The sequence below is a fragment of the Opisthocomus hoazin genome, chromosome 4, assembly GCF_030867145.1.
Source record: "Opisthocomus hoazin isolate bOpiHoa1 chromosome 4, bOpiHoa1.hap1, whole genome shotgun sequence".
NCBI classification, from domain to species: domain Eukaryota; kingdom Metazoa; phylum Chordata; class Aves; order Opisthocomiformes; family Opisthocomidae; genus Opisthocomus; species Opisthocomus hoazin.
In genome coordinates this window covers 22,336,471-22,349,086 of record NC_134417.1, presented here as the reverse complement: position 1 = coordinate 22,349,086, position 12,616 = coordinate 22,336,471, and the positions used below count along the sequence as shown (strand labels likewise).

The window sequence follows — 12,616 nt, the reverse complement described above, 5'->3', positions numbered from 1 at the left end:
TCCTAATGCAGAATCTCATTAAAGCAACTGTCAGGATTCCTCTATTTTGCCATCACCTCCGCTATTCTGTAAGAGTTAGCTGTCGTTTTGAGTGAGCATACTGCCAAAGAGGCATTTACAAATAAATGAAAAATGTCACAATTGATTTTGCTCCTTTCAGAGTACTCTGTGTCAGCTTTGTCACAAACCCTTTGTTATTCTCTTTTTCAGATCTCTTGTCTGGACGTTGGAAATAACTTTGGATGGTTCTGGGCTTCTTTCTGTTGACCCAGGGTGAGCTTCCCAGATTATGACTTTTTATTAACATTTGTGTAACAGTTAAGTAATACTGACTTTTCAGTGCTTGTGAAGGATGAAGTGCTAGAAATTCTTACCAATTACTTGATGAATTTATATGAAAGCTGCATAATACAATCCACACTTGAGAATGCTACCAACATAATGGAGTTACTTGGTTTCTTTTATATAAGTATTTGTGAATTATGGTAATTACTTTGCAAATGTTGCATGCAGCAGTGCTAGCCACATAAAATATATATAGCTGTGGTTTTTATTTGTTTCTAAAGAATATGTACTTCTAAATTCATAGTGCTCTTTTCTTTGGTATTTATAATTTTTCATTCTCTTTCCATGTACGTTATATGGTTATTATAATGCATATTGCTGCTTGTAAACGTATAGAAAGGTAAGCTGTTTTTCTTATGTATTTGCTGGCTGGGTAAGTGAACCTAATGGGCAATATCAGTAAACCCATTTTAATGCAGAAGTGTTAGCATGAGAATGGATATCTGTTGGAATTTCATTATAAGAAATACGTGAGATGGTTTAGATACAGTGAAGTATCTAAACTACTATCACTTCCAATGAAAAAAGTCTTTGTTATTTTCTCCTTGAATTTCAGTTTTGCGATAACAATCAAAAATACATGGAGTGTTTTACTACACTGCTGCGAAAGAGAACTTGATTAACACATACAGAAATGCCCATGATCCTTTAAATAGGAGTTGAAGGTTTTTAATGACAGATCTGGTGCTACACTTATGAGAAATTCTTGTCCTTTTTTCATTTTCTGTGATGTCCAAGAAGTGTAACCTGCAAAAATTAGTAAGAAAAGAGTCTGCTGCTTTCCGCTAGCTTCAAGAAGCAAATTTGGACTGTATAAAAAGAGTTGTTTTGTGATGTTTTATGTGAGTATTTCTGAAGGGATTCTTCAGCAAAAATTCACACACATTTTGTAATCTGCCAAATAGCACAAAGTCTATTTCGGTGCACGTTGGTTTTTTTCATAGCATATTTTAAAAAGTTGCTGCGTTTTATCACTATTGCTACTAACAGATTTTTAAAAACAGAGGAAGTGAAGAAAATCACATTGCTGTTATTTTTGTGCTGTGGAAACTCCTAGGAAATCCAGGAAGGATTTGGTCTCTTTAATGGAAAACAAGAACAGTTTACAATGTCACCTGCCCTATATACAGATTTCTTTTCTATTCCTCTTTTGTCTGGGATTGTAGTGTAGCTTGATTTGCTCTACTTTTAACACAGCAGAAATGTCTTTGCATTAGAGTATGCATATTTGTCAGCTGTTTGATCATTTTTAATGTGTTAAATTCACAGCCAGATTTCAGAGTTCTGAAATGTGTTGAATTTGTTTTAGTATTGAAAAGAACTGTTAACTTTCAGGAAAGTTTAGAATTTTTTTTTTTTTGTTCTTTTAACTAGAAATTAAAACTTGTTCACTAAAGCTACCAAAGAACACCTGTACCTTGTCCTTTGGACGCTCTCTTTTGTTTACGTGTTGGTATAAACATTGGGACAACGCTCTCTAAGGCAGTCGCTAATCCTGTGTTATCAGCAGTGGGCTACCCAACCTTGCTTTACTTCTGTTTGTATCAGAAGAAAATCGGAGATGTGAATCTAGTACAAAGATGGAAAATGAGTTCTGGCTCTGTGAAAACTGATGATGTAATTTCAATAAATAAACCTGGCAGTTCAAGTCTGGTGTATTTATGTAATGAATTATTGTTGTTACGGTAAACAAAGAGGGAAGACAGGAAACTTAGATGAAAATGAAGTAGAATTCAACCTTGTGAGCTCTGTGCATCCCCCAAACTCCACTCCCCGCATTTGATTTTAACAATACAGTAAATCGTTTTGAGATAAATCTAAACGGAAGCCTGTAGTATTTCAAATCTGAACGGGGCATGAACTTACGAGTGAAGCAGTGCTGCAGAAGGAAATCTAGAACACTTCCCTGATGCCTTGAAACAAAGCAAGGTATTGGCTAAATGTAACTTGGCAGATTTGCAGAAGCTTAGACTTTTGATCACCAAATCTCTGTGTATAAACGTGATATTTAGTTTCATAAGGTTAGTGACATTGATTTGTCCCAGCTCCTTCTATAGGGCTGGGCGCACTCTGATGCATCATTACGTATATGTAAATCTCTGTGCACCAGGTGATTGCATGTATGAGAGTTACTTCCATATATTAGTCTGAATCATAAGATTTCTCTCAACTCCTGGATGTCCCTGCAAGCAACAGATTAAATGTACTGATTGGCAAAGTTACCATGAGTTAGAGTATAACTTTAATGGGAGGTTGTCTAAGATCTCCATCCATGAAATAGCAAACACAGAACAGTAAAAAAAAGAAAGTGAAACATGTGACCACCACTGCTTATTGTAGATCGACTAAGGAGCTTGCAAGTAGGGAATGAGCCTAGGAAAAGCCTCAGGGAAACACAGACCATTCGCTCCACTGAGAACCCTTCCTGGTAGTGGGCAGAGACAGTGCTGCGCTGCTAATACAGGTTTGCAGTAAACTTAGTTTCAACCAGGGAATTGAACTGAGAGCTCTATCTTTCTGAATCAGTTTCTGTTCTTAAACTGTAAATAAAAATGTTAAAACTACTAAAATTTCACTTTAACTGATTGTGGTTGTTCTCCCCCGCCCCGTAATTAGACTTCGTTATTCATGATGAGAGTAATTTATTTGTTTGGATCCTGAACGAAGAATATTCCTGCCAACCCTTTTTCATATGCAAATATCTCTCTTCCTATTTTAATTAATAAAGGTACTGTATTTCTAGGTCATGGGGACTTGCTGATCTCGTATTTCAGCAAGATGAATCACAGACCTTTCCCTATCCCCAAATACATGACTTTTCATGGCATAAGATGGCTTTTCAATATATAAAGAAAAAGTAATTGAAGAGGGGGGGAAGTAAGGGAGGGTAGTCTGGTCAAGTGGGGAAAGATAAGATTTGGGGGAGTTATCATTCATAAGTTTGTCAATTAAGTTGTTAGAATTTCTATTTTGGAAGATCCATTTTAAAATCCTGAAGATCCTTTCTCATTAAAATCAGGCCAGTTTCTAGCACCTCTTCTGATTTGCACTGTGTTATTCCTTGAGTATCCGTATTATTCCAGTGACTTCAGGGAGATCACACACAGAATAAAGAAACTGTCCCTCTCCTCTTGTGTATCTGAGGCTCTGCTCTGTGCTGCTGCTGACTTTTAGCTGTTATAAAACATTATTACCTAACTGGTTTGCTCTGAACTGTTTTGTGTAGGTGGTTTACAAATAGCATTGCTTCAAGTAGTGTAATAGAACTTGTAGCAGAAAGGACATGTGAAGAAGACGTGCCCACAAGACAATGCTAACAAACAATTTGCAGGTCCTCTTTGCCATGGCTGGATGAGTTGTTTTAGGTAATTTGTTATTCAAGCAGGAATAATGAGGTGAAATGCATTTTACTCATTTTCGTTGTGGCATGGTGGTCAAGCCTGAACCACTTAATTTTAGGAGGTTGAACAGGGCAAAGGAAATGGCTAATCACTTGCTTAACTGATCATTCTCTCACAGTTGCCTCTAGCTGTAATGTGTTAATGATGGTCAGAGAGATTAACCGTGAGAAAATCTCCCAAACTGTACAGGAAAATACCATGAAGTAGCTTAATGGTGAAATAGTTTAACTGCTGCTTAATCAGCAGAGCAAAGGCAGGGGAGGAAGCTCACATGCTGACCCCTAGGTTCCAAAAGAGTCTTTAGTCCAAACAGTGACTCGAATGCATGTAGCGTGATCAGCTATGCATAGTATATTTGAGAGCGGAGGGAAGTGTCTTTGACTACATTTCCTCAAGTCATTATTTTAGCAAGAACGTCTTGGGAATAGTTTCAATGCTCAAAAGCGTTAGTAGGACCTAATGCATTTTAATTTTTTTCCTTATGAAATTATAGTATTTGTTTAAGCAACAAATAATGATTATTGCAGCTGGGTTTTTTTTTTTAATTTACGAGAATAAAATTGTTTGAAATTCCAGAATGGGTTCCCGAGTACATATGCCTGCATATAGATTTGAATCACTGTAAGAAAATCAATGAATTGCCATTGAGTTAATAGCATTGACTCTACTTGATAAGCATGTCCTTGGGCTCCTTTGAAAATTACAGCTGTGATTAATGATGGCTGAACACAACTCCTGCGACTCTTCTGTAGCTCTAGAAACAGTTTATGCAAACTTGTCCTTGATTCCAGTGGTCTTCAGTAGAGCCAAGATTTCATACAATGTTTTCATATAAAGGAAGCAAATAGAGCCTTCGATCCCCCGTCATCTGTTGTTAGGGGTATGCCATTATTTTCCACCGTTTTGGGGAAGAATCTGGCTCAATGTTCTCAAATTAAGTATAGAGACATAATTAAGATTTTTAGCATTTGTAAAAACTTGACTTGCATGCAGGAGGTAGATCATGACAGCCTGCTATGCCATACTAAAATGACACATAAATAGAGCAATGTTTTCATCAAGAGAAATGTGTTGCTGTTTAAAGTTGATTCTCTCTGTAGGGTGCCATAAAGTAATTGGAAGACCATAACATAATACTTCAGTATTGCGTGTTTATTCCGTAGGGGAATGGATTAATCTTTTCTGACTGCAATAGTGTACAACTGACCATGAAAATACTATAGAACTGTAAAACAATCTATAAAACAAAATATAGTTTTTCTAGACTAGCATATTTATTTTCCAAAACTCCTAAAAAGCTCATACTTCCAGTGATTTATGCTTGCAGCAAACTGGAAGTGAAAGTATTTGTCTTAAAATTAAAAATCGACATGTAATACTGTGTACCTTGCCTTGAAGAAACTACATGTAGAACATTTGTTCTCCGTGAGGACTGGAGATAGTTAGAAAGTCTGTGGCAACAAAAGAAGAATCTCTTCCGTTACAGATGATGGTGACTTTTTGCAGCTAGCATAAGCTAATACAGCGATAGCTGCATACTGTAAATTTAAAGGAGGAGGTCTTTGAGTGGTGTTTTTCCCAGCAGTGAATGGAGAGCTGGATTCATCTAGTTGAGACAGTATTAGAAATGAGCCTTGATTGGGGCTTTCTTGGATATGTATTTTTTTTTAAATTTAGTGACCAGTGCTCTAAGCATGAATTTGTAATAGAGGATTGTGTTGACTGGAAGGGGGCGGAAGCTGCCCATGGGCAGCTCTCACGAAGGAAGACTGGAAATATTATTCAGTGAGTTTGAACAGAAGAGGTTCCGTGTGCAAGCCCTCTGCTCGTAGCAGGAGTTCTGAAACCCACAAGGACATTATTTTACTGTCTTTATTGTGCCCGTGTAGGACACCTTTCTGATCGTGCTATGAAGTGTATCACACTTGAAAGGTTCTTTCCAGCATACCAGACTTGTGTGTTTCTGCTGTGCTTCGGTTTGTACTCAGCATTTTAATTAATTTAGACATTAACCCTTCCTTTACTAGTACTTTCAGCAGCAGTGGTAGAAGTAAGTTGTTAACAAGGGCCTTGCTAGTCAGGTCCCAAAATAAGGCCCTTTTCTTGAAGAATAAAGTAGATCTCAAGGTCTAGTTTGCTACAGCAAAGGCTTTAGGAATGTCCAACAAAAATTTAGAAGTGAAATTAAGGAAACATTGGATTAAGACCAGCTGTGACTACCTTGCTCCATGATCTTGTAGGGGGTTACTTGCCTTTAGCACAGAGTAAAGGGCAGGAGTGGCTCCATTCATGCAAATTAGAGCTAATGACCCTGCTGTGTGACACTGCAGTCAGCCTTTGGTTTCAAGCAAGGCAGTGTAATTGCTATTTGTTCATTGATAAATATCCAGAGTAATATGCCAAACAATTTTTCAAAACGGCCAAGCTAGGTATGATTGTTATTTCTCACATGAATAATGAAAAATTAAAGAAAATATGGAAGCTTAAATAGATACCGTAGCTCAAGGAAGAGGTGTAATATTTAGCAGCCTCATGGCATTGTCAGTATACTTAATTATTCTTTGAGACTATGCTGTTCTAAATATAGCACATCTGAGTTCAAAAGTGAGTGTTTCCTATACCATAAGCCCTATGATGGCGATAATCTTCTTGGAAGAGTTTTGAAATTTGTTTTAACGGAAGCAGGATCAAGCACAAATGTTACGTTAGCAAGAATGACGTTTAAGAGTGATCAAAAATAATGACCAGTAATCAGTAAATTGAGCTGTTCAAGCTGCTTGGTAAAGAGACTCCTTTATGTAACTTATTGTCACCTCTGTAGATTTGGTGGGTTTTTTTTTTATTAGAATATGGCTATACCTGTATGAATAAACCATCCTCATCCTGGTGATGTCGATGACAAAGCTCTGATGGATTTCAGCAACGTTATGAATCTATCTGGTGGAGATTCAGTTTATGTGTAGAGATACAGTACTGCTCAAAGCAAAATATTTCACAGTCCTAGTATGAACACTTTCATTGCTCTAAGGCATCTCAGTGCATTATGGAAAAGAGCTCATCTCCACTGAGGTAAATATTTTGCAGGGGTTTTATTTGCCGAAAAGCTAAAGCCGTAACCAAGAAATGATGACCCAGTTTTTGATTAAAAAACCAAATCACTCCAGCTCCTCTCCCCCAACAAAACACCTGCACAGCAGATAAATAATATTGTAATATAGGTAACTGAGGTTTCACCTTCAACAAAGAGGATATCCAGTATGTGAGGCTTGCAGAAAATTGAACTTAAAAGCCTGCGGTTTCAGTGCATTGTTTAGAGACAGGGTTGAGCGACGTGAAAGTGGGCAGGTCTAGCTTTTTGGGAAGCTTCTGCTTGAGGGTTAAGTATTCCGGTTGTTTTCACCTCTGCTCCTCCAAGTCCACTTGTGCCTTCTATCAAAACCAGCTATGCCTGCTGTCGTCTTAAAACACAGTGATACTGGGAGTCACTGACTTGGTACTGCAGGCCTTATGGATTTTCTGAGAGTTCACTGAGTAACATTTATTACAAGCTTTATATTAACAGTTATGTTTATAGACTTTCTCAGATTAATAGGATGCTTTATCCTAGATGGGAGTATCACGGTTTTGGTCAACAGCAGTATGATGAATATCTTTCAGAAATGATAGATTTGGTTTTGGAAATACCATTTCATGAGCTCAGTTTACCTCCTCTTAGAGACATTTTTGTTGGCGCATCACTGTAGAACTTTAAAACATAAGATGACACTTCTCTGCATTCTTCCATTTACAAAGTGCTGTGCCAAAAATAAGTAAATGTGCTTTTTTTCTTCTACAGCGTAAGTAATAAACACCTTCCATTCCTTTGTGGACCTCCTAAAACTTACTCAATCCATTTTCTTTGCTTTTCTACTTCTATGCTCACTTCTTCCGTTATCCATTAGTTCCCTTCCTCTTAACACGCACACAAAAAATCTGCCTCGTAGATCTGCATTGAGACACGCTGAGTAGAGATGAAGGAAATGGTGGGGGCAGGACTGAAGTGGCTAGCAGAGGCAGAGCAGAAAACAGGGGATGCGGCCCCTGGCATTTTAGTTTTGAATAGTTTGGTGGTTCTGCAATGTTTATAAGAAGTGTGAGGGCCTTGTTTTGTAGCATTAATAGAGACTTAGTTCCTTCAACGAAATGTGAGAAGCCTGCTATCTTTCTTATTTCAAGTGTTTTTCATTCATGTTTTTCCTATACCTTAGAATCAGCTGAAGCTTGATAAGTGCAGCTATTCTTATGACTTGTCCTCAAGCTATACCTCAGATTTTTCTTTCACCTCCCTTTGCGATAAGAAATATCTGTTCAAATGTTTTTATACTTTCTTTATGATAGGCATTTCAGATACCTACTGCTGCATAAATAAAACCGCCTTCCTACCTTAAGGAACCTGGGATGTTTTTTTGTTTGTTTTTCAAAATCTGTTTCAGTACAGAATGTAGTTGGTTGTCATAGTAAAGAAGATGACCTGGCATTGAAATGAGAACATAATTAAAATTATTTTTACTTTTCTTGGGACTTGGAACAAGCTGTTACTTAAACCTTTTTGTAGAGGTGTTACACCTAACAAGTTCTCTTGAGAGAGATGGCGGCAAAGCAGCTAAGCTATCAACAAAATACCGAATGGCTGCGTTCCCTGGGGTTTGCTTAAATTTGAAAGTAGATAGGAACTGTGAAGAAATATAATGCAATCTGGTAAAGAAGCTGCAGCATAACTCCAGTGGCCTCAGACACAGTAATGTACCAGTATAAAAATCTCATATTAACCTGGAATATAGGTAACATCATAAACAACTCTAAAGCTGCTTAGCTTACATTTGTCTGTAATGCATCATCTTCAATGTCTTGTGATGCTGAGAGCAGTTTATGCTATAAACTCTACAGAATGGAAACCAGATCCTTTTACCTGCTGTGGAAAGGGCCCTGTGAGCCTTTTCTGGGCTGTCTGTCTTAGGTTATGACATGCTAAATGCAAAATGACCACTGAGCTGAAACAGCAGTCAAATGGTGTTATGTTCTTGGTCTTAATTTTATGGGAGGTTGAGGTTCACTAAGCCACTGAAGCCACTCGTGGTCTGAGGTTTGCTTTCCCTGCCCGCGTGCATGTACGTGTGTACATGATGGAGTCATACTACTGGCCTTCTAGGGTGTGAAGCAAGGGGAGGGGGAAATAGTAATTCTTGGGTGTTTCAGATGTTTCCTATTCCTTTTTTGCTTATTAATCTGTGCAGTATATGCTTTATTGTAATCCTTTCCCAGAATTTGTCAACGCCTTCCGATACAGGATCAGTAGTAAAGGCTATGCAGAGTCACAGCCCTTCTCTTTCTACTTCTGAAACTTAGATTGAAATGTAGCAATTCTTTTGTCTGTTGTTTTGAGGAGGAGCTTGATACAAGGTTCATGGTGAAAAGTGTGCTTGAATTTGAGGAAATAGATGTTTTACAAAAAGTGGTGTTTTACCTGATTACTTTTGCCGGCTTTCAGTGGATTCTGGAAGATGATACCCTAAGCAGATCCTCTTAATGAAGAAAGCAAGCAGCTCTTCATCGAATTATCCAGAGACCTCAATCTGTGTTATTGTATTGCATTCTCAAAAAGGAGCACAGTGATACAGATTTGGACAACAGCTTTGAAGCAGCATGGGACAGATCTGTTGATTATTGCTGTATGCAGCTGTACGTCATGCTCGCTTACTGAGCGGTACACAGTGCTCGGAGTGCTCTGACAGGATGGCAGAGCATCAGGGAGAGCCTGCTCAGCACGGCTCTGAGAAACCTAGCCTCACCGTATTTCTGCTCGGAGTTAGTGAGCGACAGAGCAAATTTGGTTTGGAAGTCAGGATGGCATGATTTTGTGGCCCTCTGCCTCAGGGGTGTGCTAAGGCAGCGGCGTGGGAGTAGCGTGAGCTGATGCGACGCTGGTTCCTGGGCAGGGCTGGCTCACAGCTGCCTGGCTCAGAGCGCAGCCTCGAGAGCAGGGTTCTTGCAGCTGCCTGGGTCGTCTTGCCAGGAGTGAGTGAGTGGATGGGTTACTGTTTGACTTTCAGTAAGAGCAAAGCTTCCAAGGACCCAAATTGCAGTGTTATCTAGGCGCCTAGTGCCATTTTTCAGAATTGTTAACATGCTTAAATACTAAACTTCCATTGAACAACCTGATTGTTGTAAACCTTTGGAGCTAGGTAGCAGACCACTCTACAAGTTTTGGGGAAACGCCATTGAATATCTTTCTCCACTCTTGTACATTCACACACATTTGAAAATCTGGGATCAGGTTATTGGTGTCTTACCTGTTGAAGAATTGTGAGAGTTTTAACTTGCAAGAATAGGTCTGCATTACCTAGTGTCCACAAAGTCACAGAGTCACAGAATGGTAGGGGTTGGAAGGGACCTCTGTGGGTCATCTAGTCCAACCTTCAAAGCTTGAAGTTCTGATTGAACTGTAGAATTCCTTCAGAAAACGGATTTTTTTTTTCTTTAGTATTTATTACAATTATTTTTTTTATAAAGTATTAAGCACATTTTCTTTTGACTTCTAGACTTCCTGGTGTTTTCATTGGAGCATTGTGAAGGGGTTACAGAACATCCCACACTGACGTGCTGATCGCAGTGTTGGAGTTCATACACAGGGCTGCACATACATGCAGTAGGGATCCTACCACAAACAAGGAATTCTGGCTTGTCAGAAAAGGTGTATCTACAACTTAGTTTGAAGTGCCTTTGTGATCTGGGGACCTGTGCTGGTTAGGTATCTTCTGTGGTAGTCTGTACGTGTGTATATGCAAGAATGGGATGCTGCCAGATGCTTTGCTGTGTTAAATATTTAGGTTATCAGATACACCTTTATAAAATAGTGTGTTATTGGTCTTGGCTCAAGAAATTACAGGCAAAGGGCTACAAAGCTGTCTTCACAGGTCTATGGCCTCCTTGAAAACAGGATTTCATAATTACTTAATGTGCATGCGTGTGTGGTGGTGTCCAATTATTATCTGATAATAATGTTTGTTAAAAAAAACCCTACAAAACAAAACAAAAAGCAACCATAATGAAACAGTTCTAACATCTGAGGAAAATACAGAGCATGATGAGTATCAGTGTAAAAGATAATGTTGCATGCAGGTTCCAGTCAGTTTAAATTGTCTGGCTTTTGTAACTATTCAAAACTGAAGTTGTCTTGAAGGCATTAAGGTACATCGTTTTTCACCAAGCACATGAAAGAAATAGTGAATGAGTGCAACAAGGAGCTCGGGTAACTTAAATACAAAAATGTTGCCTCTTCTGGCAATCGAGGCATGTAGATTTGGTAGGAGCTCAGGGGCAGACAGTGAGCAGGCTTGCCTGTGTTCAGTTGCAGCTTTCTTTCCAGCCAGCACAATAATAATTTGTAAGTTTACAGGAATAATTTTTCTTAAGGCTGTTGGTTGTTCTTACCTAGTGTCTCCTGATCAAAAAGGGGTAAGCCGGAGTCAGTAGTATTATTGGTTTAATTGTTTAGTCTGGAGAAGAGAAGGCTGAGGGGGAGACCTTATTGCCCTCTACAACTACCTGAAAAGAGGTTGTAGTGAGGCGGGTGGTGGTCTCTTCTCCCAAGTAACTAGCGACAGGACAAGTTCTGTCAGGGGAGGTTTACACTGGATGTTAGTAAAAATTTCTTTATTGAAACAGTGGCCAGGCATTGGAACAGGCTGCCCAGGGAGGTGGTGGAGTCACCATCTCTGGAGGGGTTCAAAAAAAGTGTAGATGTGGCACTTCGGGATATGGTTTAGCAGGTGTTGGGTGGACAGTTGGACTTGATGAGCTTAGAGGTCTTTTCTTAAGGATTCTATGATTAGGCTTTAATGGGATCGGACTGCTGAAAGAATGCTGGGTTGTTCAGCAAGCCACGTAGGCATCATTAGCTAGTGACTCCTAAGCTGCAGCCTAAACCCACAGCTTCTGTATTGCACCACCCGGAATGTAGACCCAGCTCTGAAGTTGAAGACCGAAGATGTGGATCAGATTTGATATGATGCCTTTTCATTCCTTTTCTAGTAGAAAACTAGTGAAGTGAATGGTGCCTGAATAAAGAAGAAACTAACACTTCCTAGAAATATGGATGGCTTCAGTAAGGAGCATATGTATGTATACACAGATGTATTGTTTTTGTAGCTATAGGAAAAAAACCTTTTTTGTTTCTGTGAAGGTCAGTCTGCAAAGATTAATTTAGGAAAGAAATGTTCCAATTCCAGTATTACCCATTGAAACAATGAAGCTTTATGGTCCATTAGTTTTGTATGTAAGACTCCTATGACAATATAATTTTCATGACTGTATTAAAATATCATTAATATGTTTAGTAACTGCTCTTCTATGATCCATTAATTATAATAGATGAAATTAGATATGAATGGAACTTACATGCTGAATTCTAAAAGACTAACTTTATTTGCAATAACTGTAAGTGTGTAATCCTCAGGTTCTGGTCGTAAACTGTCTTATTTGATAATCTACCAAAACTGGTGATTCCAGTGTCTTTAAAAAACACGTATTGATAAAATCTAATACATGTTTAATTGTAAAGATTTGATTTCAGAACAGCCCCTTTTGTTGGCGCTATATTGCATTAGTGTACTGTGTTGCAGCAAATCAATATGAATTTAAATGAAATAATCTGCTACGCCCTGCAGTAGCAAGGAATTACTGTGATACTAGTCGAAGTCTTTTCTTACTCACAGCGTAGCTGGTCGCCTCTAATGAGTTTACTTCTAACTTGGATCAGTATAACCCAAAGTAAAATCAGGTTCCTAAGCGGGTTCTTTTTGTTAAAGAAATAAATACACGTTAATTTTGGT

At 38.6% G+C, this 12,616-nt stretch overlaps 1 protein-coding gene across 2 annotated transcripts in view; it reads left to right on the top strand.

Moving 5' to 3' along the window:
• The window catches only part of NAALADL2 (N-acetylated alpha-linked acidic dipeptidase like 2), a 505,503-nt gene that overhangs the window by 28,339 nt on the left and 464,548 nt on the right, over positions 1-12,616 (top strand). For both annotated transcript variants that reach the window (XM_075418303.1, XM_075418304.1), the window contains exon 2: positions 211-273. The gene's annotated coding sequence lies outside the window, so the exon portion shown is untranslated. The remainder of the gene's footprint in view (positions 1-210; positions 274-12,616) is intronic.